At 45.6% G+C, this 23720-nt stretch overlaps 1 pseudogene; it reads left to right on the plus strand.

The window, feature by feature from the left end:
* The first annotated feature begins 22775 nt into the window (after positions 1–22775).
* LOC142286508 (U2 spliceosomal RNA) lies at positions 22776–22982 on the plus strand (annotated as a pseudogene).
* Positions 22983–23720: the final 738 nt, after the last annotated feature.

Genomic DNA, 23720 nt, shown 5'->3' on the forward strand with positions numbered 1-23720 from the left:
TTACGCGTAGTGGACACACAGGATTTTACAGACCTTATGTCTGTCGCTGTGCCCCAGTACCACATGCCCAATCACCACTGCTTCTCCAAGAAAAGCATGCCCGCGCTACACCAGCATGTCGCACACAACATCACCACTTCCTTGAGAAAATCTGTGTGCGACAGGGTGCATTTCAACACAGATACTTGGACCAGTAAGCATAGACAGGGTCATTACATGTCACTGACTGGGCACTGGCAAACTATGGTGAGAGATGGAGAAGGGTCTGCTGTACAAGTCTTGCCGTCCCCACGAGTTGTTTCAATCCTTGTTCTGTATGTAGAAGTTAATACACTGCTTCTGCCTCTTCAACCTCGTGTGGGTCCTCTACCTTGGCGCAAACCCTGTGTGGTCAGGCCACCCTTCCTTGCAACTGCGCACAAGGACTACCACACACCTCCTTACTATGCTGGCAGCAGAGCTCAATGCCATCAGGCGGTCAAAGCTTTACTTTGAAATGTATGGGAAATGTGAGTCACACCGCTATTACAGAGAATAGTAGTCAGGCAGGGTCAAAACATTAATTGAGGAACAGGAACAGAATGGGACGGCCAGGAAAGAATCAGAAAACAAGCAGAGTTGAAATGCGTATCGGCCAACAAGGTACATAAACAGCAAGCAGGAAAAGTAGTCAGGTAACAAGCACACAAAATCATAAAACTGAACTGGGGGTAAAATTAACCAGAGGTTCATAGCTATGTCTGGCAGTGGTCTGCAGACAGGATGGGCATAAAAAAGGGTGTGGTGTCTTCCCATTGGTTGTAGCTGAATGATGGTATTTCATCTGTGAGATACCCACCAGCTACATTCAGCCAGAGATTCTGCATCTGTCAAGGTAATGCAGCCCAGTGGGTGAGCATAACCTGCGTCCACCTGCGCCGCTGGCATCGACTACTCTCACATCATCAGCACTATTCATGAAAGGAACACGTTGTCACCTGGCAACCGGAGTACAAATTGACGGAGCGGACTACGTTGGTGACTTAACAGCCGTGTGCGGCAATGATGCAAACCTGGCTGCGGGCCATCCTCAGGGCAATGTGACACACGTGCCTTTTAGGGCTCACGTGTTGAACCGAATTCGCCAGCAATTTTTAAAACACCATCACGGCCTACATGGCCTTGTGCAGTGGGCACGCTCGCTATGTGCTCACTTCCATCGTGCGCACACAGCAGCTCAACAACTTTCATCACTCCGGAAGTCTTAGGGTCTGGCAGTTAAACGCCGTAAATGCGATGTTTCGACACGCAGGAATTGGAATCTGCACATGTTGCAGCGTGTGTGGCAGCACCGCAGAGCCCTGCTGAAATACGGTAAGACATATAGCCTGGGATAACTTGATCCAGAGGTGGTGCAGATCACGCTGCTGGAGTGGTGTCAGATCAAGGACCTATGCACCCTGCTACACAGTTTTGAAATGTCGACGAAGATGTTTAGCACTGGCAATGTCATTCTCAGCGTGACAATTCTGGTCATCTACATGATGGAGCACACTGTAATTATTATTCTGAGTCAGGTGTTGGGACAAGAGGAAGGGGAGGAAGTACAGGAGGAGTCATATGCGGAAGGGATAACAAGATCTACGAGGTCCAGATGGTCAGCGGCACCTATGCGGCATTCATGGTGAGGGAGAGGGATTAACAAGGGCGCATAGTATCAGCAAAAAGTGTTGATGAAAGTGCAGGAGCCCATGAAGAAATGGAGGACGAACTGGCGATGGGCATGGAAGACTCAGCAGATGAGTGAGAGCTTGCTCACATTTCGGTTGTGCGAGGTTGTGGGTAGAGGGCAGAGGAAGGATGCACGATTCTCACCTCTCTGCCACCAACACACCAAGGACTTGGTCCTCCTGGATGCACAAGACACATGAGCGCCTTCTTGCTGCACTACCTACATGACCCTCGGATTGTATGAATTTGAACTAATCCTGAATACTGGGTTGCCACACTGTTAGATCCCCGGTACAAGACAAAATTTGGCGAACTAATTCCTGCCATAGAAATAGACGCACGTATACAGGAGTATCTGCAGAATGTGGTACGCAATCTTAGATCTACTTGTCCACTAAACACCAGTGCTGCACAGAGTGAATCTCAACGCTTTGTCATGGATAGGAGGAAATGGTCTTTTACTTGTCCACATCGGAGGGACCGAGGGATGGCTGCTGTGCTGAGATGGCGTTGAGTACGGTGTCCCTGCACAGTTGCACTTTTGGTCATATCCCAAAATGAGTTGAAAAAGGACAGATGCTGTTGGAAAGGGGAACAGGTGTGTTGGAAAGGGGAAAAAAGTTTTGGTCCGTGGATTTGGTGGTTAAGCAACTGTAACATTTGCTGAAGAAACAACATCTGTTACAGTGGGACTGGCAGATTTGGATAAAGTGGTATATAATCTGTGACCGCTATATAACGAAAATTAATAAGAAAAGAAAGAGAAAGGTATATATCCCCATCACCAGTCAGTGTCCACCGTGCTCCCAGTTGGAAAAGGAGAGGTTGGCAACTTGAAGGTTTGGTGGAGGATACAGAGCTGTGTGGCTATGAAACTAATAGTAGCCTGAACCGAGTTAGACGCCATTCGATCTGGAGACTGTGAGCCCTGTTAGCGTCACAGGGTCCACATGCCCACCCAGCCCAGGAACTCCCTGTTAACAACACAGGGGCCATTGAGTACGCTGACCGTGTGCGTAGGGGCCACACCTGTGGACAGCAGGCGCATCAGCAGCAGCAGGCCTGTTAATGCCACTGGGCTGCACAAGCAGGACTGTTAGGACAGGAGCTGGTCTTAACCGTTCTGCGTTACCAACTGTGGTGGTGGCCTGCATCCACCACCCGATCCCTGCCTACCTCTGGCCTAAAGCCGCAATGGGTTCAACACATGGAGGTGTGCTCTTTCGGAGCATAATAGAAGACTGCGCACCTCCTGGTTGGCTCCAGCCCCTTTTATAACCTGGGTCCGCCCCAAACCAGGGTGAACCACAATGCACCTCCTGGAGACAAAAGTAGAGTGACACGTCATGAGTGGCATAACTAGCGTCCTATTTGGAAACGCAACTTCAATGATGACCTCATGGCTGCCATGACCCAAACACCTCACCAGTCATCGTCTGAGCATCAATAATGCGGTGACAAGTCATAGGTGTGGGCCTCTGCAAGCCATTTGGGAGGACACCTGATGCCCTGTGGTCTATATGGGACCCCCACATCAGGGCCAGGGCCAAAGAGTTCATTACCGGACCTAGTCTCTGATGCAGGAAGTGCCTGAGCATGCTCAGTAGCATGAAATACAGTCTCTGAAAAAAGACTATCAGCTTTAGCATGGTGTCTATGCCCAAAACAGGACTTAGACCCGGCACGGAATGCAAGCACCTGTGCAAAGAGGCTTTTCACACTTAGTGTGGGAGCATGCGCTGTATCCCGAAATGAAAACTTAGCGTCAGGAATGGCACAGTCAGGCTGAGCATACTCACTAGGCGAAACACTGTAATTATGCTGCAGCTGGGGTACATCGGCACACGCATGCGCACTAGCTGCCTCTCCACACTTAGACGTGGAGGGGAAATTTGTCTTGGAGATGCTGTCTATGAAAAGAAGGAAAAGCTAAAGGAAGCCTGACTTTCTATCCCTCCGAATTATGAAATGCAGCAATGAATTCCATGAGTTTGCTATAACATTAGCGTAGCAAAATGTGCATGAGGGTGTGATGTAGAGGTGCTAGAAATAGCTTGTCACCAGTGGGGCACTAATGGAATACAACAGCCAGTTCTATGATGCCACAAAATGGCAGTATTTTGTGCTATCATTATAGCTTATTAAAAACAGAGCACGAGGTTGTCATGCAGAGGTGCTGCACATAGATTTGCAGTAGTGTGAATTGACAAAAGTACAATAGCCACGTTTAGGATACAACTAGGTACAGTGAGTGTTTGCTAGTAAAATTGCTTAGTTTAAAAAAGTTGTAGTGTGCAATGCAGGCAGACGTGCTATGCAAATGTCTTTGCACTAGTGGGACTATAGCAAAGTCCAATAGCCACGTATAGGATGCCACTAGGTACACTGAGTGTGTGCTAGTATAATGGCTTCGTTATAATTTGTTGGAGTGTGCAACGCAGGCAGATGCGCTCTGCAAATGTCTTGGCACTAGTGGGACTATAGCAAAGTCCAATAGCCACGTATAGGATGCCACTAGGTACACTGTGTGTTTGCTAGTATAATGGATGAGTTTAAAAAAGATAGAGTGTGCAATGCAGGCAGACGTGCTGCAAATAACGTTCCAATACTGTGAATTGACAAAAGTACAATAGCCACGTTTAGGATACAACTAGGTACAGTGAGTGTTTGCTAGTATAATGGCTTCGTTATAATTAGTTGGAGTGTGCAACGCAGGCAGATGCGCTCTGCAAATGTCTTGGCACTAGTGGGACTATAGCAAAGTCCAATAGCCACGTATAGGATGCCACTAGGTACACTGACTGTTTGGTAGTATAATGGCTGAGTTTAAAAAAGTTAGAGTGTGCAATGCAGGCAGACGTGCTGCAAATAACGTTCCAATACTGTGAATTGACAAAAGTACAATAGCCACGTTTAGGATGCCACTAGGTACACTGACTGTTTGCTAGTATAATGGCTGAGTTTAAAAAAGTTAGAGTGTGCAATGCAGGCAGACGTGCTGCAAATAACGTTCCAATACTGTGAATTGACAAAAGTACAATAGCCACGTATAGGATGCCACTAGGTACACTGACTGTTTGCTAGTATAATGGCTGAGTTTAAAAAAGTTAGAGTGTGCAATGCAGGCAGACGTGCTGCAAATAACGTTCCAATACTGTGAATTGACAAAAGTACAATAGCCACGTTTAGGATGCCACTAGGTACACTGACTGTTTGCTAGTATAATGGCTGAGTTTAAAAAAGTTAGAGTGTGCAATGCAGGCAGACGTGCTGCAAATAACGTTCCAATACTGTGAATTGACAAAAGTACAATAGCCACGTTTAGGATGCCACTAGGTACACTGACTGTTTGGTAGTATAATGGCTGAGTTTAAAAAAGTTAGAGTGTGCAATGCAGGCAGACGTGCTGCAAATAACGTTCCAATACTGTGAATTGACAAAAGTACAATAGCCACGTTTAGGATACAACTAGGTACAGTGAGTGTTTGCTAGTATAATGGCTGAGTTTAAAAAAGTTAGAGTGTGCAATGCAGGCAGACGTGCTGCAAATAACGTTCCAATACTGTGAATTGACAAAAGTACAATAGCCACGTTTAGGATGCCACTAGGTACAGTGAGTGTTTGCTAGTATAATGGCTGAGTTTAAAAAAGTTAGAGTGTGCAATGCAGGCAGACGTGCTGCAAATAACGTTCCAATACTGTGAATTGACAAAAGTACAATAGCCACGTTTAGGATGCCACTAGGTACACTGACTGTTTGCTAGTATAATGGCTGAGTTTAAAAAAGTTAGAGTGTGCAATGCAGGCAGACGTGCTGCAAATAACGTTCCAATACTGTGAATTGACAAAAGTACAATAGCCACGTTTAGGATACAACTAGGTACAGTGAGTGTTTGCTAGTATAATGGCTGAGTTTAAAAAAGTTAGAGTGTGCAATGCAGGCAGACGTGCTGCAAATAACGTTCCAATACTGTGAATTGACAAAAGTACAATAGCCACGTTTAGGATACAACTAGGTACAGTGAGTGTTTGCTAGTATAATGGCTGAGTTTAAAAAAGTTAGAGTGTGCAATGCAGGCAGACGTGCTGCAAATAACGTTCCAATACTGTGAATTGACAAAAGTACAATAGCCACGTTTAGGATGCCACTAGGTACAGTGAGTGTTTGCTAGTATAATGGCTGAGTTTAAAAAAGTTAGAGTGTGCAATGCAGGCAGACGTGCTGCAAATAACGTTCTAATACTGTGAATTGACAAAAGTACAATAGCCACGTTTAGGATGCCACTAGGTACAGTGAGTGTTTGCTAGTATAATGGCTGAGTTTAAAAAAGTTAGAGTGTGCAATGCAGGCAGACGTGCTGCAAATAACGTTCCAATACTGTGAATTGACAAAAGTACAATAGCCACGTTTAGGATGCCACTAGGTACACTGACTGTTTGCTAGTAAAATGGCTGAGTTTAAAAAACTTGGAGTGTGCAATGCAGGCAGATGTGCTCTGCAAATGTCTTGGCACTAGTGGGACTATAGCAAAGTCCAATAGCCACGTATAGGATGCCACTAGGTACACTGAGTGTGTGCTAGTATAATGGCTTCGTTATAATTTGTTGGAGTGTGCAACGCAGGCAGATGCGCTCTGCAAATGTCTTGGCACTAGTGGGACTATAGCAAAGTCCAATAGCCACGTATAGGATGCCACTAGGTACACTGAGTGTTTGCTAGTATAATGGCTTCGTTATAATTAGTTGGAGTGTGCAACGCAGGCAGATGCGCTCTGCAAATGTCTTGGCACTAGTGGGACTATAGCAAAGTCCAATAGCCACGTATAGGATGCCACTAGGTACACTGAGTGTTTGCTAGTATAATGGCTGAGTTTAAAAAACTTGGAGTGTGCAATGCAGGCAGATGTGCTCTGCTAATGTCTTTGCACTAGTGGGACTATAGCAAAGTCCAATAGCCACGTATAGGATGCCACTAGGTACACTGAGTGTGTGGTAGTATAATGGCTTAGTTATAATTCGTTGGAGTGTGCAACGCAGGCAGACGTGCTGCAAATGTCTTGGCACTAGTGGGACTATAGCAAAGTCCAATAGCCACGTATAGGATGCCACTAGGTACACTGAGTGTTTGCTAGTATAATGGCTTCGTTATAATTTGTTGGAGTGTGCAACGCAGGCAGATGCGCTCTGCAAATGTCTTGGCCCTAGTGGGACTATAGCAAAGTCCAATAGCCACGTATAGGATGCCACTAGGTACACTGAGTGTTTGCTAGTATAATGGCTGAGTTTAAAAAACTTGGAGTGTGCAATGCAGGCAGATGTGCTCTGCTAATGTCTTTGCACTAGTGGGACTATAGCAAAGTCCAATAGCCACGTATAGGATGCCACTAGGTACACTGAGTGTTTGCTAGTAAAATTGCTTAGTTTAAAAAACTTGGAGTGTGCAATGCAGGCAGATGTGCTCTGCAAATGTCTTTGCACTAGTGGGACTATAGCAAAGTCCAATAGCCACAGATAGGATGCCACTAGGTACACTGAGTGTTTGCTAGTATAATGGCTTACTTAGAATGAGTTGGAGTGTGCAGAGGACAAGAGGGTACAGTGGCAGGATTGTGGTGCTCTGGGTAGAGGAATGGAAGCCTGCCTTTCTATTCCCTCCTAATGGTGAAATGCAGGGAGGAAATCCCTGACCTGGGCTACACAGACGCTGTTGCTGTTTGCAGGACCTGTCACCTATGGCTCTCTGACCCTGCCGGTACGAGCCCTTAAAAGGACTGCTAGAATGTGCTCTCCCTAAGCTGTCTAACGCTGTGTATGCAGCGCATACAGCTGTATCGGCGATAGGACAAAGGACGGATCTGCGACAGTGATGTCTGACACCAAAGACGCAGAAGGCAGATAATGGCGATCGTGAAGAAAATGTCCGGTTTTATAATGCAGGGACATGTGACATGCAGATCCTATCACACATGCCGTTGCTTCTCTGCCTCAAAGTCCACTTAGGTGTGTGTGTGTCTGTGATTGGCTGACATGCTGGCCAGCCCCACAAGACGCGCGCGCTTAGGGAAGGAAGACAAGAAAAAAAAAAAAAAATGGCGATCGCCATTATAGAAACAGCAGTGATCTGAAGGCGCTGTTCACGCACACTATACACTGAAATGTGATAATAGTTTGATTCACAGAGTGACTTACACTATTACAGCAGAAACCAAGCTAAGATTTAGCTGTTTTTTGGCTGCTAGAACCGTTCTCGAACGTTTCTAGAACTATCGAGCTTTTGCAAAAAGCTCGAGTTCTAGTTCGATCTAGAACATGCCCCAAAATCACTCGAGCCTAGAACTGGAGAACCACGAACCACGAACCGCGCTCAACTCTAATCATGACACGTGGGCTATAACACAATGGACCGTGTGACAAAGAAGAAAGGAGAGAAAGAAGAGGAAGAAAATGCAACTACCTGTAACATTACGTGATAGTCACTGGTAAGTATCACTTGACAATTCAAGTGAAAAAGGATTCCTTTATTAAAGGGTTCTCAGTCGCCTCAGGATCATGAAATACTAGGGTAAATGATATGAGAATGGGTAAGAAGCACCACTAAAGGAAATATGAGATGCAGGACATATATCTATAAACCCCTGAACTACATGATAGAAATAAAAAGAAGAAAAAAGAAAAAAAAGAAGAAAGAAGAAGAACACATAGAATGCGGAAAGAGAATGGGTACAACTACCTGAGTTACTGCAGGGAGGCCCCTGGTTGGTATTGTGAGGGTTAGTGGAATTCCTTCACTGAAGGGTTCTCAGTTGCCTCAGGTTCGTGAAAAATGCTATAGACAAATAATGCCCGGAGAAAAGGGGTTCATATACAGCGAATAATGGTAATACAAGGTACATGTGTCACATGTAATAGTATATATATATATATTGTACTAAGCTCTACACCAGAAATAGAAAGTAGTCCCTCTGCCTTCTGTCTAGGTGCCCTGAGTTATGTCCTGTAAACTGTCACAGGGACCCAGACACACATGTGTAGTAGGGGAATATCCCTGCTGAGATGCCAGTGCTAGAGCACTCGTTTGCTGTGGAGTTGAACGCTATGTGAGCAGTTCTTACCTTCAATGAGCAGAAGTCTCTTTTTTCAGATTTCAATATCTCTGTGGGTATCTGGCAGAAATATGGAATACTCTTTACTGCTAAGACCCTGTACACCACTCCCACTAAAGGGGGCTTTACACGCTGCGACATCGCTAATGCGGAGTCGTTGGGGTCACGGAATTTGTGACGCACATCCGGCCGCATTAGCGATGTTGCTGCGTGTGACACCGATGAGCGATTTTGCATCGCTGCAAAAACGTGCAAAATCGCTCATCGGTGACATGGGTCTCCATTCTCGATTATCGTTACTGCAGCAGTAACGATGTAGTTCGTCGCTCCTGCGGCAGCACACATCGCTCCGTGTGACACCGCAGAAACGAGGAACCTCTCCTTACCTGCCTCCCAGCCGCTATGAGGAAGGAAGGAGGTGGGCGGGATGTTCCGGCCACTCATCTCCGCCCCTCCGCTGCTATTGGGCGGTCGCTCAGTGACGTCGCTGTGACGCCGCACGGACCGCCCCCTTAGAAAGGAGGCGGTTCGCCGGTCACAGCGACGTCGCCGGGCAGGTAAGTATGTGTGACGGGTCTGGTCGGTGTTGTGCAGCATGGGCAGCGATTTGCCCGTGTCGCGCAACAGATGGGGGCGGGTATCCACACTAGCGATATCGGGACCGATATCGCAGTGTGTAAAGTAGCCTTTAATAAACTGTGTAAAGGATTTTAAGTAAAAATCCACAATAAACCAGCGCTAGATGGGTTTTTATAATTTTATTAATAGACCACAAATAAAAAATTTTTTGCTATCCTTGTTTCAAGACAGAGTATTTGATAATATACAATACACTGATTATTACTAAAACCAAGGACCACATAAAACAAGGACCACATAAAATAAAAAATGAAAGTAATGAGAATAAAATTATTTTGTATAACCAATTAACTTCGAGGTGATACAATATTCACATTCATTTAGTTTTACCAGTCTAATGTAATGCCCCGGCCGGTGGCATATATTTTGTTTGGTTAATAATTTAGACTTATACAATGAAAGATGTACTATACCACCCCTGGCTAACTTACAAGTTTTAAGTTGTACAATATAAGTTTGCGACGTTATATTCGCCCCCAGGGCCTGGGGGAATAAACCTCACAACAACTTGACCGCAAAAAACACCCCGGATTTCTCCGTTGATTAGGCTGGAACCGCTATGTACAGGATTGACCTGTTAGACTTCCAGAGCGGACGTTTTGAGGCCAGTGGCCGCGACTAGTGCTGGCTCTGGGGGAGATGTATGGTTACCGACATCCCTCTTTACAGAGCCTTTATAACACTTCACAAGGCCACAAACCAGCCGGTCCCGTATTCTCCCAAATGTACTTTCGAAATCAAGCAGTACGAAGCCACTGAAAGCACCAAGATGTTGGCTGCGGACAACAATAAGATCAGCGGTAACTACTCAGCCTCTCCAGCGGGCAGTCCAGACCGTATCCAGTGTCAGCTGACTGATTCCACACAGGAGGAAGTTGCTTGGCAGGTTAGCACCACACAAGGCTCCGATCCGCTTCCAAACGAGCAATGCAGAACCGCTGGAGGTACCAATGTATCCTGGTTGCAGACAAAGGAAATGTCAGCGGTAACCTCTCAACCTCTCCAGCAGGCAATCCGTACCGTGTCCAGTGGAAGCCGGTTGATTCCACACGAGGGAGAGATTACTTGGCAGGTTATCAACGCACAGGTGAGGTAGGCTAAAAAAAAGAAAACTGATCCGACGCGCGTTTCGGGGGCGTGTAACGGCCCCCTTCCTCAAGGATAACTCAGCTGTTGCCTAGAGCACTATTTATGCATATATTTAATTGGTTATAATTTGCATAAAATTAAACAATGTTTAAATTCAACCAACATTCAATGACCACTACATATATCAATTTGTGAAAGACCGTTCATAATAGCCATATAATATAATTATGTGCAAAGGTTTTTCTAAAGGTTTTTCTAAAAAGATATAGCCTTGCTTGTATCATCATATACTGGGAAGACAATGTGTATATATGCATATGCTTTTTTTCAACAATAAATTTAACAAAAGGACATCATAAAGGTGTAATATAAATTTGCTATAATATGAAAAGCCCCTTATATCTACATCAACCTTGGGCAAGTGAAGCACCAATTTTAATATATATTATGCATATATACACATATATCTCCATGACAATCGCTTTTTTTTTTTTTTTTTTTTTTTCCTTCTCTCCGTATTATTATCAGTACCTATTACTCCTCTACCTATAAAAATATAAATTAATTAAAAGCAAACAGTTCTATATCATTATTGAGTCCATATGGTTTCAAGGTGTTCAATTCAAAAATCCATTGGCTTTCTGCTCGTGACATTTTTTTAATGAAATCGCCACCTCTCCAATCCTTAGTTATTTTTTGTACGCCCCATACTTGGGATCCTTTAAAGGACCCTCCATGTTTTAACACATAATGTCTGGATAGGGGGTGCTTAGTACATTTATTTTTAACACTTCTAATGTGCTCACCCACCCTTTTCCATAGGGGTCTAATAGTTCTCCCAATGTATTTTTTCTGACAGGGACATTGAATGCAATATACTACTCCCTTTGATTGACATGTAATAAATTCTCTAATCATGACTTCTGACTGCCCCTGTAAGAAGGATTTCCGTGAAATATTTTTTGTATTCTTACATACTATACAGCTTTTGCATGGAAAAAAACCTTTCAGGCCAAATAATCCTCCCTTATTAGGTGCTGTAAGATTACGTATGGTGGGTGCCACTAAATTGCCAATATTGTTTGCCTTCCTATATATGAATATAACGTCGCAAACTTATATTGTACAACTTAAAACTTGTAAGTTAGCCAGGGGTGGTATAGTACATCTTTCATTGTATAAGTCTAAATTATTAACCAAACAAAATATATGCCACCGGCCGGGGCATTACATTAGACTGGTAAAACTAAATCAATGTGAATATTGTATCACCTCGAAGTTAATTGGTTATACAAAAGAATTTTATTCTCATTACTTTCATTTTTTATTTTATGTGGTCCTTGTTTTATGTGGTCCTTGGTTTTAGTAATAATCAGTGTATTGTATATTATCAAATACTCTGTCTTGAAACAAGGATAGCAAAAAATGTTTTATTTGTGGTCTATTAATAAAATTATAAAAACCCATCTAGCGCTGGTTTATTGTGGATTTTTACTTAAAATCCTTTACACAGTTTATTAAAGGCTACTTTACACACTGCGATATCGGTCCCGATATCGCTAGTGTGGATACCCGCCCCCATCTGTTGCGCGACACGGGCAAATCGCTGCCCATGCTGCACAACACCGACCAGACCCGTCACACATACTTACCTGCCAGGCGACGTCGCTGTGACCGGCGAACCGCCTCCTTTCTAAGGGGGCGGTCCGTGCGGCGTCACAGCGACGTCACTGAGCGACCGCCCAATAGCAGCGGAGGGGCGGAGATGAGTGGCCGGAACATCCCGCCCACCTCCTTCCTTCCTCATAGCGGCTGGGAGGCAGGTAAGGAGAGGTTCCTCGTTTCTGCGGTGTCACACGGAGCGATGTGTGCTGCCGCAGGAGCGACGAACTACATCGTTACTGCTGCAGTAACGATAATCGAGAATGGAGACCCATGTCACCGATGAGCGATTTTGCACGTTTTTGCAGCGATGCAAAATCGCTCATCGGTGTCACACGCAGCAACATCGCTAATGCGGCCGGATGTGCGTCACAAATTCCGTGACCCCAACGACTCCGCATTAGCGATGTCGCAGCGTGTAAAGCCCCCTTTAGTGGGAGTGGTGTACAGGGTCTTAGCAGTAAAGAGTATTCTATATTTCTGCCAGATACCCACAGAGATATTGAAATCTGAAAAAAGAGACTTCTGCTCATTGAAGGTAAGAACTGCTCACATAGCGTTCAACTCCACAGCAAACGAGTGCTCTAGCACTGGCATCTCAGCAGGGATATTCCCCTACTACACATGTGTGTCTGGGTCCCTGTGACAGTTTACAGGACATAACTCAGGGCACCTAGACAGAAGGCAGAGGGACTACTTTCTATTTCTGTTGTAGAGCTTAGTACAATATATATATATATACTATTACATGTGACACATGTACCTTGTATTACCATTATTCGCTGTATATGAACCCCTTTTCTCCGGGCATTATTTGTCTATAGCATTTTTCACGAACCTGAGGCAACTGAGAACCCTTCAGTGAAGGAATTCCACTAACCCTCACAATACCAACCAGGGGCCTCCCTGCAGTAACTCAGGTAGTTGTACCCATTCTCTTTCCGCATTCTATGTGTTCTTCTTCTTTCTTCTTTTTTTTCTTTTTTCTTCTTTTTATTTCTATCATGTAGTTCAGGGGTTTATAGATATATGTCCTGCATCTCATATTTCCTTTAGTGGTGCTTCTTACCCATTCTCATATCATTTACCCTAGTATTTCATGATCCTGAGGCGACTGAGAACCCTTTAATAAAGGAATCCTTTTTCACTTGAATTGTCAAGTGATACTTACCAGTGACTATCACGTAATGTTACAGGTAGTTGCATTTTCTTCCTCTTCTTTCTCTCCTTTCTTCTTTGTCACACGGTCCAGACTGCCAGGACCCAACTACCACCATTTTTCCCCCCTAGAAAGACACGACACCGTTCTCTTATAAATTAAAATACTTTTATTTGAATTTTCCATTTTGGAGAGAGGCATGGAGAAAAAACCACTCTCATCTTTTGGCATAAAATTTGGTCGCAGCTTTAAACCAGGCATTAACTTGCCAACATCACGGGGTTCAGGTAAATGTACCGCCTTCCGGCCGTCCGGCGCGGGTATTTCACCACCACTTTTTCTACCCCTTCCGCTGCTGCGACTTAAACACAGAAAACTCAATCAACTTGGAAAACAAAAAGGGAGGGAGGGTGGGAAAACAGGTCCGGGTCCTGCAGCCGAGAGGCTGGAAGCTGGGCAGCACGGTGATATGTATCCAGGAGGCGGGGCTTAGGCCAGTCACACCACAGGAGGCGGGGGCGGCAGGTCAGTGTCTTTCTAGGGGGAGACCTCTATTTAAACATGCATAGGGGCCAGCAGTCAGGGGGCAGCATCTCAAGTTTCTGGCTGCAGTGCCCCTCAGACTGCCAGGACCCAACTACCACCATTTTTCCCCCCTAGAAAGACACGACACCGTTCTCTTATAAATTAAAATACTTTTATTTGAATTTTCCATTTTGGAGAGAGGCATGGAGAAAAAACCACTCTCATCTTTTGGCATAAAATTTGGTCGCAGCTTTAAACCAGGCATTAACTTGCCAACATCACGGGGTTCAGGTAAATGTACCGCCTTCCGGCCGTCCGGCGCGGGTATTTCACCACCACTTTTTCTACCCCTTCCGCCAAGGAGCAGCACCGCGCCAGCAAGCTGCGACCCCCCCCAAAAACTGAAATACCTGAGCCGTCCCAGGCATTTCCGAAACCACCATATCCATAACATCATCATTTTGGGGTGTACCCATCCGAGCTTAAGGACAGCCAAATATTGCCTTCCAGCTGGCGGTGCCAGACCAACAACCTCTTTTTTTTTTTTTTTTTTAAAAAACACTTTATTAACAGCACAACTTGGGTAGGCCCTGATCGACCATGCGCCAGGAGAGATCCTTATCACATTCTTCCATAGCTCCAAGCCACCTGGGCCAGAGGGTAACCTTCGACCGGATCGTTGTAACACTCCACACTAAAACAGGGAAACTTGTACCTCTCTGACCGGATAAGGGTAAGAGGCCTAGCTAGACGGCCTTGGACCAGCTACTTGAAGCCTATGTGTATCACCAAGTCGGTTGTAGAAAAGAGAGCTCACGCAATCTTGATCGCCTCTGATAGACCCACAGCTGAGCCAAGCTCCGGCAACCTTTCCAATTACTTTCACTGTAACAGGAACCAAGAACCGACCACCAAGGCGAAGAGGCGAAGATCCGCTCTCCTCGCAGACAACATACATGGAAGTAACCTCGGACCCAATCACTGGGCCGACTTGGATCTGAAAGGCAAAAACACTGTCAGAACAGGGAATTCTCGTAACCATCAAACACCTCGTCTCTCCAAGGTGGTACTGACAAAAAGACAAAAACCCACAAAAAATTTTTTTTTTTTTTTTTTTGGATAAACAAATCACAATCATGTCATTTTACATTAGCCCTGTACACTGTTCTGAATCTCCTTACGTGTCGAATAAAACCCGATTTCAAAAAACCAACTCCGACCTGACGTCCCTCATAATGCATTTCCATTGTCGTTACCTGATCCACTGAAAACTGTGCTCATGTATGCTGGCTCCTGAAGCCTTGTAGCACCCCAACTCTGGGAGAGTACGTGCCGGGTACCACGGCTGGCAAACACCAAAATAACGAGTAACCGTCGCATTACCAACCAAAAACCAGCCCACAAAATGGAGGACCAACTACGTAACGCTAAAATGAAGGGCCGTCGTCATGGGTAAAAACTGGTCCCATACACCCGCTCGCCTAAGAGACATAAACGACAACGTCGGGACACCCGCCGAGTGAGGGAAAAAGATCCAAAATATCAATGTATAGATTTGCAATGGGGCGAACAATCCAAACCCCCACTTTTTTCTTTTTTTTTTTTTTTTTTTTTTTTAAAACAAAACAAACAATCTTCGGCTAAAAAAGAATAGGCCTACTGTGCTCCACTCGCTTACCATAATCATCCAACCCTTCAATACCTTTCACCCCACAAGACCCTCATCGCTTCAGTACCGTTCCGCAATTTAAAAATGGGAAGACCGACCTCGTAACAGTTTGCTTGCAACCGAAATTGGTGCACATTCGCTGAATACTGCAGGGTGTGTATTACTAGAGGGTGGCTTGTAAAATCGTCACGCACATCAACCACCAGAGCAACACCCGCTGAATAACGTACCATCGAACCGTCAGGTCAATGCAAAATGGAGGCCCGGATCATAGGCCTAACTTCACCGAGCACCCCACCATCTAGCTGAGAACTCCAACCTTGATCCTGCTGGTGGGTTGAGTTACCAAAATACCTGAGATTGGGATTGCAATAAGGTGCCCGATACTAACCCGGAACCCAGATGCCTGTTTTGCCTTCAACCCTGCGTTGACCCATAATCATTCCAAGCCACAAAAACCTAATCAGCCTGATTACTTATTCGAGGAAAGGGCTGTAGTTGGTTAAGGCTTTTACCCACCGGCATCGTCGGACCACTGGTCATTCTCCTATTTCCCAGTCCACCCCCCCTTTTGTGTAGCTGGAACCGAAATAGGGGGAAAGGCGCAATCAAAGTTAGGTTAATGGACCATGTCCCCCCGGGCCCAGCATAAGGAGCATTTTTTTTTTTTTTTTTTTTTTTATATATAACTATATAAACACTTTGTATCGCAAATGATCCCAAACAGCTGGCCCTGCAACGCCGTAATACTCCATCTACAAATCTGTCTGTTCCTGCTCTTGAAACTATTATGGCATGGCACGGTGGCTCAATGGCTAGCTGCAGCCCTGGGGTCCTGGGCCCAAATCCCACCAAGGACACCATCCGCAAGGAGCCTGTACGTTCTCCCCGTGACTGCGTGGGTCTACTCCGGGCACTCTAGCCTCCTCCCACACCCCCATAAACATACAGATAGGGAATCCAGACCGTAAGCCCCGATGGGGCAGCGTCCCCAATCCATGCAACGCACACAAAAACTAAAAGTGAATTTATACCTTTTAGAATATGTATGTGGAAGTAATTGTCCAGAAAATATTAGCGGGCATAATTATTCTGCGAATAGCTAACATTGCCGGTTTTCCCATCTCACTTGTTTATTTTCAGTTCTTACGGTAAGGAAAACCAATTAAAACATACGTAATTAACCAAAGAGGGAAAATCTAGTAAAAAAGGATGAAAATTACTTCACTACAAAAAAGAAGCAGTTTTAGAAAAACAATCAAACCATGCAAATGTACAGAGATATACTTCTCACATTTCGATAAAACTAACTGTGACCAATATAGATCCCTTCTTTCAATTACAGCATGACATTAGGGGTAAAACAGGGGGGTTAGATCCCGTGATCCCATAATATTGTCACTAATCAATAAATCACTTGAAGGGTCAGTTAACCGGTGGCAACAAGATTATTACAAGGAATGGAGGCCGCCTGTATTAAACTAAGGTTGAAAAATTAAGATATGTTTAATTTTTGAAAGACGTCTCAGAGGATATCTCATTTGTACCTCTTCCGACAGGCCTACAAGCTGCCGTAACCCTCAGTCCGATACAGCGCCGCACAATCAGCTCTGCCCTCATCTACTGTCTCCTCACCCATCCCCTGTAGACTGTGAGCCCTCGAGGGCAGGGTCCTCTCTCCCCCTGTACCAGTCTGTGCCTTGTACGGTTTATGATTATTATACTGGTACCTATTATGTAAAAACCCCTTTCGCATGCAAAGCGCCATGAATTATATGGCGCATAATAAATAATAATAATTTGTATAAATACCCGTGTGGTCAATATAAATAAACTGCCACCAAACTTAATCCTCCGAAATAGGGAAGGCTTCTTTACAGTTAGAGCAGGTAGATTGTGGAATGCTGTCTACAAGGGGTAGGAATGCTAGATACCATCACAGCTTTTAACAGAAACGGGGGAGGGCGATTCCCTCAGCACCAATAACATTGTTATAAATAACTTAGTGACAACATGTAGAGCTGGGCGGGACGCCTGTTACCTGTGACGTCACGTTATCCTCCCTAGGGGGACTTATCCCACCCCGCATTCCCCATCAGGGTACTCACCTGGTGATTCAGGAAATGACAAGACGACTGGATCTAGATCTACCCACGTAACGCCTGCTACGACGACGCTCACACCTATCCAAGGGTTAAGATGACAGACTCCGGACATGGTGGCTACCCATGCCAAAGCTTGCTACCGTGACCCCTGCACATGACCGTACAACGCGATAGTCGGCACCGCACCCACCGCCGCCATAACATGCTGAAATCCCCTGTGTGACAACGGGGCGGGGCTGTTAACAGTCACCATTGTCATAATGTCAAATGGAGTGTGTTTTGGCCTGGGAGGGGGCTTGGTGTAGGTGTGGTATCAGCAGGAGGGAAAACACGCCACCTGCTGACTGTTGCTTCTTGCCCCTGTTCACTACCAGCCCCCCTCAATTTGAACATTGAAGTCCTAACAGAATCCCTTAACCCGCCCGCTCACTGGGAGACCCACATGGTCCCTGGTTCATTCCCAGGCTAGCCCCCTTGGCATTCCCGGGGCATACAAACGGAGGGGAGGGGAAGTTCAGTGCGTGTGGGATGGGGTGATTTGACTCTTGCAGGTTAGTGCCTGCATACTAGATTCTCCCCTACCGTGCCTCCAACCTGCGCTGTGACAGGGACTGCACTGAGTCTGCACTTCAATTAGGCTGTGTGCCTAATTCATGCGTCCTGCGTCCCCTGCACAGTCTATGGAGACTGTGTAGAGGCCGTACGCACGTTGCATAGTAGAACGCAGCGATTCAGCTGTTGCCCGAATCGCTGTGTTCTAAGAAGTGACATGTCACTTCCGTGCGCTTTGCCGGCAGCTCCTGCTCTGTCTATGGCAGGAGCTGCAGGCTGAGCGCACGTTCTCTACCGGCACCATGCGCCTCAGAACGGAGCTTTTCAGCTGCGCTCTGAGGCACACCTTTTAGGTGCCGTGCAGAGCGCACACAGCCCTACCCAGCTCCTCCTCGGCACTGGCGACGGTGTCTGGTCGGCGGTTGCTGGGCGGCGGGTGGGCGGGGCCAATGACAAAGAGCGCGAAGCGCTCTTTTTCAAACTTAATGGCGGCTCAAGCTGACCGGCGGGCGGGTAGTTCCCTCAGAACGCCGCTCGCCGGCGCACGTAGCTTGAGCCTCAGCAGGGAGGGAGCCGCTCATAGCAAACAGCGCCGTGAGCAGAACGCTTTCCTCCATGCTGATTTTAGGGGAGGAGGGTGGGGGTGGGAGGAGGGGGGGGGGGGTGGGGGGGAGGGGGGGGTGAGGTTGTTAAATAATGGCGAGCACAAGCGGACCAGCGGGCGGGTAGTTCCCTTAGAACGCCGCGCTCACCGGTCACACATCGCTTGTGCCTCAGCATAGAGGGAGCCGCTCACAGCTAACAGTGCTGTGAGCTGAAACGCTTACCTCCCTGCTGATAGCTCTCTTACCGCCTCCAGGAGCGGGTCCCTGTGTCCGGCTGCCCAAACAGGTCCGGGTCCTGCAGCCGAGAGGCTGGAAGCTGGGCAGCACGGTGATATGTATCCAGGAGGCGGGGCTTAGGCCAGTCACACCACAGGAGGCGGGGGCGGCAGGTCAGTGTCTTTCTAGGGGGAGACCTCTATTTAAACATGCATAGGGGCCAGCAGTCAGGGGGCAGCATCTCAAGTTTCTGGCTGCAGTGCCCCTCATTGTGTTATAGCCCACGTGTCATGATAACACTTGTACCATCTTTTCATTTAGATTCCACCTACAATTATTTACCGATTCCAGTTCTGAAATAGGCTTTCATGATCTACTCACTAGAATTCTCAAGTGCATAAGGTACTGAGACATATACATGTTCACACCATTATAAAGAACAAAGTATAAACATTGAGGTTTTTCTCACACCCATGTTCCTGTGTTCTTTGATATGATATGTGTTCATTTCCTTCACTATATAGGATTGCAAGTTTTCCATTTGTACCTTAATGGCAATGACGCTATACAATTGAACACATATCATCCTGTTATCCATATAGGTGTGTATTTACCTGCTTGACTATTTTTGGTTGTTTGATCCAGAATGTTTCTCCAGATAGGTCATGTGGAAATTTTCTTTCCTCAGTACAAATGTTTTCACTATGGCTTTGGAAAAATTTTTTGTATGTGCATCATGGTCATTTGACCCATTGTACTCTCAAGTAGCAATATATTGTACTGTTATGTTGTACTATGTACTAATTACGTGTTTATATGGTTTTGTAACCCTTTATGATCTTAGATAACTTTATCCTTGATAAAGACCTAAAAACAAGGTCGAAACGTTGGATGAATTATCCTTTTGCACAAATAAAGAATTTTCAGCATTCCAAGAGTTCTTTTCTTACGTTATTGATCACTATAGTGTGCCAGAGCTATTTCTATTGAATTGACTCTTATTTTTTCTGAGCACCTGCTATATACACAGTGACCCAGACATATTCAAGTTTCATTCAGAAGGCAGAGGGAAGCCTTAGCAGCTGAGCCTATATCTTGGCTTGTGAGCATTAGAACAGGCCGGCGATTACAGGGTAACATGAAAAATGTCCAGCTTGCATTATGACTAGAACATGACAATATCCTTTTAAGTACTAACCTATGATGCGTTCCTAAGCAGTTGATGTTATATGTTCTACATTTCATTTTCTGCATACTTTACAAGTAGTAGAATTTGCTTTGATATAGGCAACTGGATTTTCACAATGAAAAGGCAAAGGATAACGCCCGAAAAAGACGCCATACATTATGTCAGTGCCATCACTGACAAACCTGGATTGACCATGAAATACATCAATCCCCTTAAAGGTGAGTTAAAACAAGTTTTAACTAAATTGCCTTAATATTGTCATGCATTAGAATGACTGTCTTAGGTAATGATAAATATTTTCTACAGGAAGAGGAGTGTTTGCTGAAACTGAAATCGAAAAAGGGAGTTTTGTTGCAGAATATCGAGGCGAGCTCACGTATGCACTTACGATGGTAGACAACTACTCGAGATTTATGGTTGTGGTACAAGTCAAAGATCTAATGGCCCATACTGCAGCGAAGGTCTTCCAAGCACACTTATGCAGACCTCATGGCTACTCAGAGAGAGTCCTCACAGATCAAGGCACAGCCTTTGAAGCGGAAATCTTCAAGGACTTCTGCAGCTTTTACCGATGCAGGAAGATGCGCACTACACCCTACCATGCTCAAACCAATGGTTATCAACCTGCTCAGGACTTTACCCCATATTCCAGATGTGGCCTTAGAAGTGATTTATAGAGGGGTAACAATACGTTGGGATCACCGGATCTAATCTCCCTTTTTATACACCCTAAAATCTTGTTTGCTTTAGAATAAACAATAACATCATAAAGGTATAGCAGTACCGTTTCAAAGTTTCGGTGTCCCAAGCAGCATTCCATCAGCCTCTGGAAGGTTCCTGGCAAATTGCACAGCTCGAAGGGCATGCTTTTGAACTCGCAGAGACCCATCGGGGTGGCAAAGGCGGTCTTCTCCCGGTCTGCCTCAGCAACGGACACTTGCCAATAGCGACTAGTGAGATCAAGGGTAGAAAAATAATTTGCAGTTCTCAATGCAGCTAGCTATTCCTCAATACAGGGGAGTGGTGCTGTCCTTCTTCTTTAACAGGACCAACGGAGCTGCCCAGAGGCTACAACTGTCACGGATAACCCCAGCCTCCTTCATGTTGCTCAACATGTCCTTGGTACACTGGTAATGTGCAGGTAGTTTTGGCTTATATCTCTCTTTGATGGGTGGGTGTGCACTTGTGGGGATGTAGTGTTTGACCCCTTTTATTCTTCAAAAGTCTAGCGGATGTTTGCTGAAGACTTGCTCGTATTCTTGCACTAGCCTGTAGACCCCCTTCTTGTGATGTGAAGGTGTGGAGTCAGTGCCTACGTGTAATTCCTTACACCACTCCTCTGGCTGACTTGGTGAGCTGTCACTGAATGGGTGGGCTGAAGCAATGGTGGATGCTGCTGTTTGGATAGCATGTGTATCTACTGAGAACAGCTTATCAATGGTGGCAAATCAGAGCAGCTTAATCTCTTGCTCTCCGCAGTTCAACACTCTCATGGGCACTCTTCCCTTCCATATTAATGAATAAAACTATGATGTAAATAGCATATAGATACCCCACAAATGCAGATAAAAGTAGGTTATGGGAAAAGGGGGAAGAGAGAAACAGGAAAATAGTGGAATAAAGTATACCTTCCAGGTGGGAGAGGAAATGGCAGCACAGCCAGTGGAGGTGAAGCAAGGGGAGCCTGCAACTAAAGAGTTGAGAGCGTTATCACATGGTGACTGAGCCTGATTGTAACGGGAGCATAGAGGTGCCGATCCTGTCTTACCTGCGTTGGTGTAGAAGTGGGTGTCCTGTGGTGGAGTCAGCTATGTGCAGTGGTGGCCGTGGGTTCTTTTATGTGCGACCGTAGTAATAGCTGCGCCCACTTCCTGTATGGGAGTGGAATGCAGTGAGGGTAATGGAACGCACGCCTGCGCATTTGTGTTTAACGTCGCGCATGTGCAGAACGGAGAAAAGGCTGCGCTCACTTCCTAATGAAAGGGAGTGAGACGCATCTGGGAAGGGAAGGGAAAAGATTAGGGTTTGGGGATGATGAAAGGGCTTTCTACGGGCAAGGATGGCAAAGGGTGGCAGTGACGGAAAGTCAGGCAGCCTGTCCTGTCCTGTCCTGTCCGTCCGTCTTTTTGTATCATGAATTGGAAAGACTGCAAGGGGGAGGGGAGGTGCTTGTGTCCAAAAGGAGGAGTTATTCAGATTCATTGCAGTGGGCGGCGGCTGCAAAAAGCACCATTCTTCTTGTTTTTGCTCTGCAAAACAGCCTTTTCAAGGGTTGGCTTGGGTGACAAAATGTCTTCTGTAGGCGTGGGTTTGTCTCCCTCTCCCTAAGATGTGTCCGGTATAGGCCAGGGTGCCACTCAAGGCCGTAACCAATTCGGGTTATAGCTTCTCGGCCTTTTGGCTAAGATCAAGTGTAGTTTCGGAGGACGCTACCTTGGTCGGTACTGGAAGGTGCCTGGGATTGCACGTCTGCCGGCCTTGAGGAAGTGTGTGCGCCTTCTGGTGACACATAGCCCTCTTGTGCCTGGACGGTTCCCAGGCAACGGGAGGCGATCACCTTTGTTATTTTGAAGTCCTACTGATAAACAGAAAAAAAAAAAAATTAAATCTGTTCTTATCAGTTTAATATCTGATACGTCCCCTCTCTGGGGACCATATATTAAATGGATTTTTAGAACAAGGAGATGGAAAAAATCTTGCTCTGTCCACTGCACGCATTGACCTGGTATTGCAGTACCTCCAGGACCGGTGCACCCCTTCTTAACCCAGTTTCCAAAAGCAGAACTCAATTCACCTGATTCAAATGAGCCCCATTAGTTAATTGAAAGAAAGCAAAAACTTTATATGCACCTCAATTTGGCCAATTCACTTTTCACACTTTCACCCTTTTTTTTATCTTTCACACCTTTTACTTGCTTTATTGATGCAAAAAGCTGTGCCAAATAGCAAACTCATCTCCACTCAACTTGACCAACTCTGCTATGTCCCGTGCAGTATCTTATTCTCAGTCTTATCTAGATCATTTGCAATTGAATAGAATAGATCCCTTTTGGCTGCTTATGACTGTGTAAAATATGTAGTTTTACTGGGCTGGGATGAGAGAATCCATTGAAGCATGGTGTAGGGATTGTGGTTCCTGTGTGCTAAGAAGAGAGGCTGGCACCAGCCAGAAAGCCCCATTGCAGCCAATAATCACTTAATAACTTTTTCAACTTGTCATCATATGGGAGGCCTTCCATTCCTTGTAGTAGTCTAGTTGCCCACCTTTGAACTGACTCTAACTTCTGAATGTCCTTATTAAAATGTGGAGCCCAAAACTGGTTCCCATATTCCAGATGTAGCCTTACAAGTGATTTATAGAGGTGTAACAATACGTTGGGATCACGGGATCTAATCTCCCTTTTTATACACCCTAAAATCTTGTCCCAAGCAGCATTCCATCAGCCTCTGGAAGGTTCCTGGCGCATTGCACAGCTCGAAGGGCATGCTTTTGAACT

Source organism: Anomaloglossus baeobatrachus, unplaced genomic scaffold, assembly GCF_048569485.1.
Source record: "Anomaloglossus baeobatrachus isolate aAnoBae1 unplaced genomic scaffold, aAnoBae1.hap1 Scaffold_66, whole genome shotgun sequence".
Classification (NCBI taxonomy): domain Eukaryota; kingdom Metazoa; phylum Chordata; class Amphibia; order Anura; family Aromobatidae; genus Anomaloglossus; species Anomaloglossus baeobatrachus.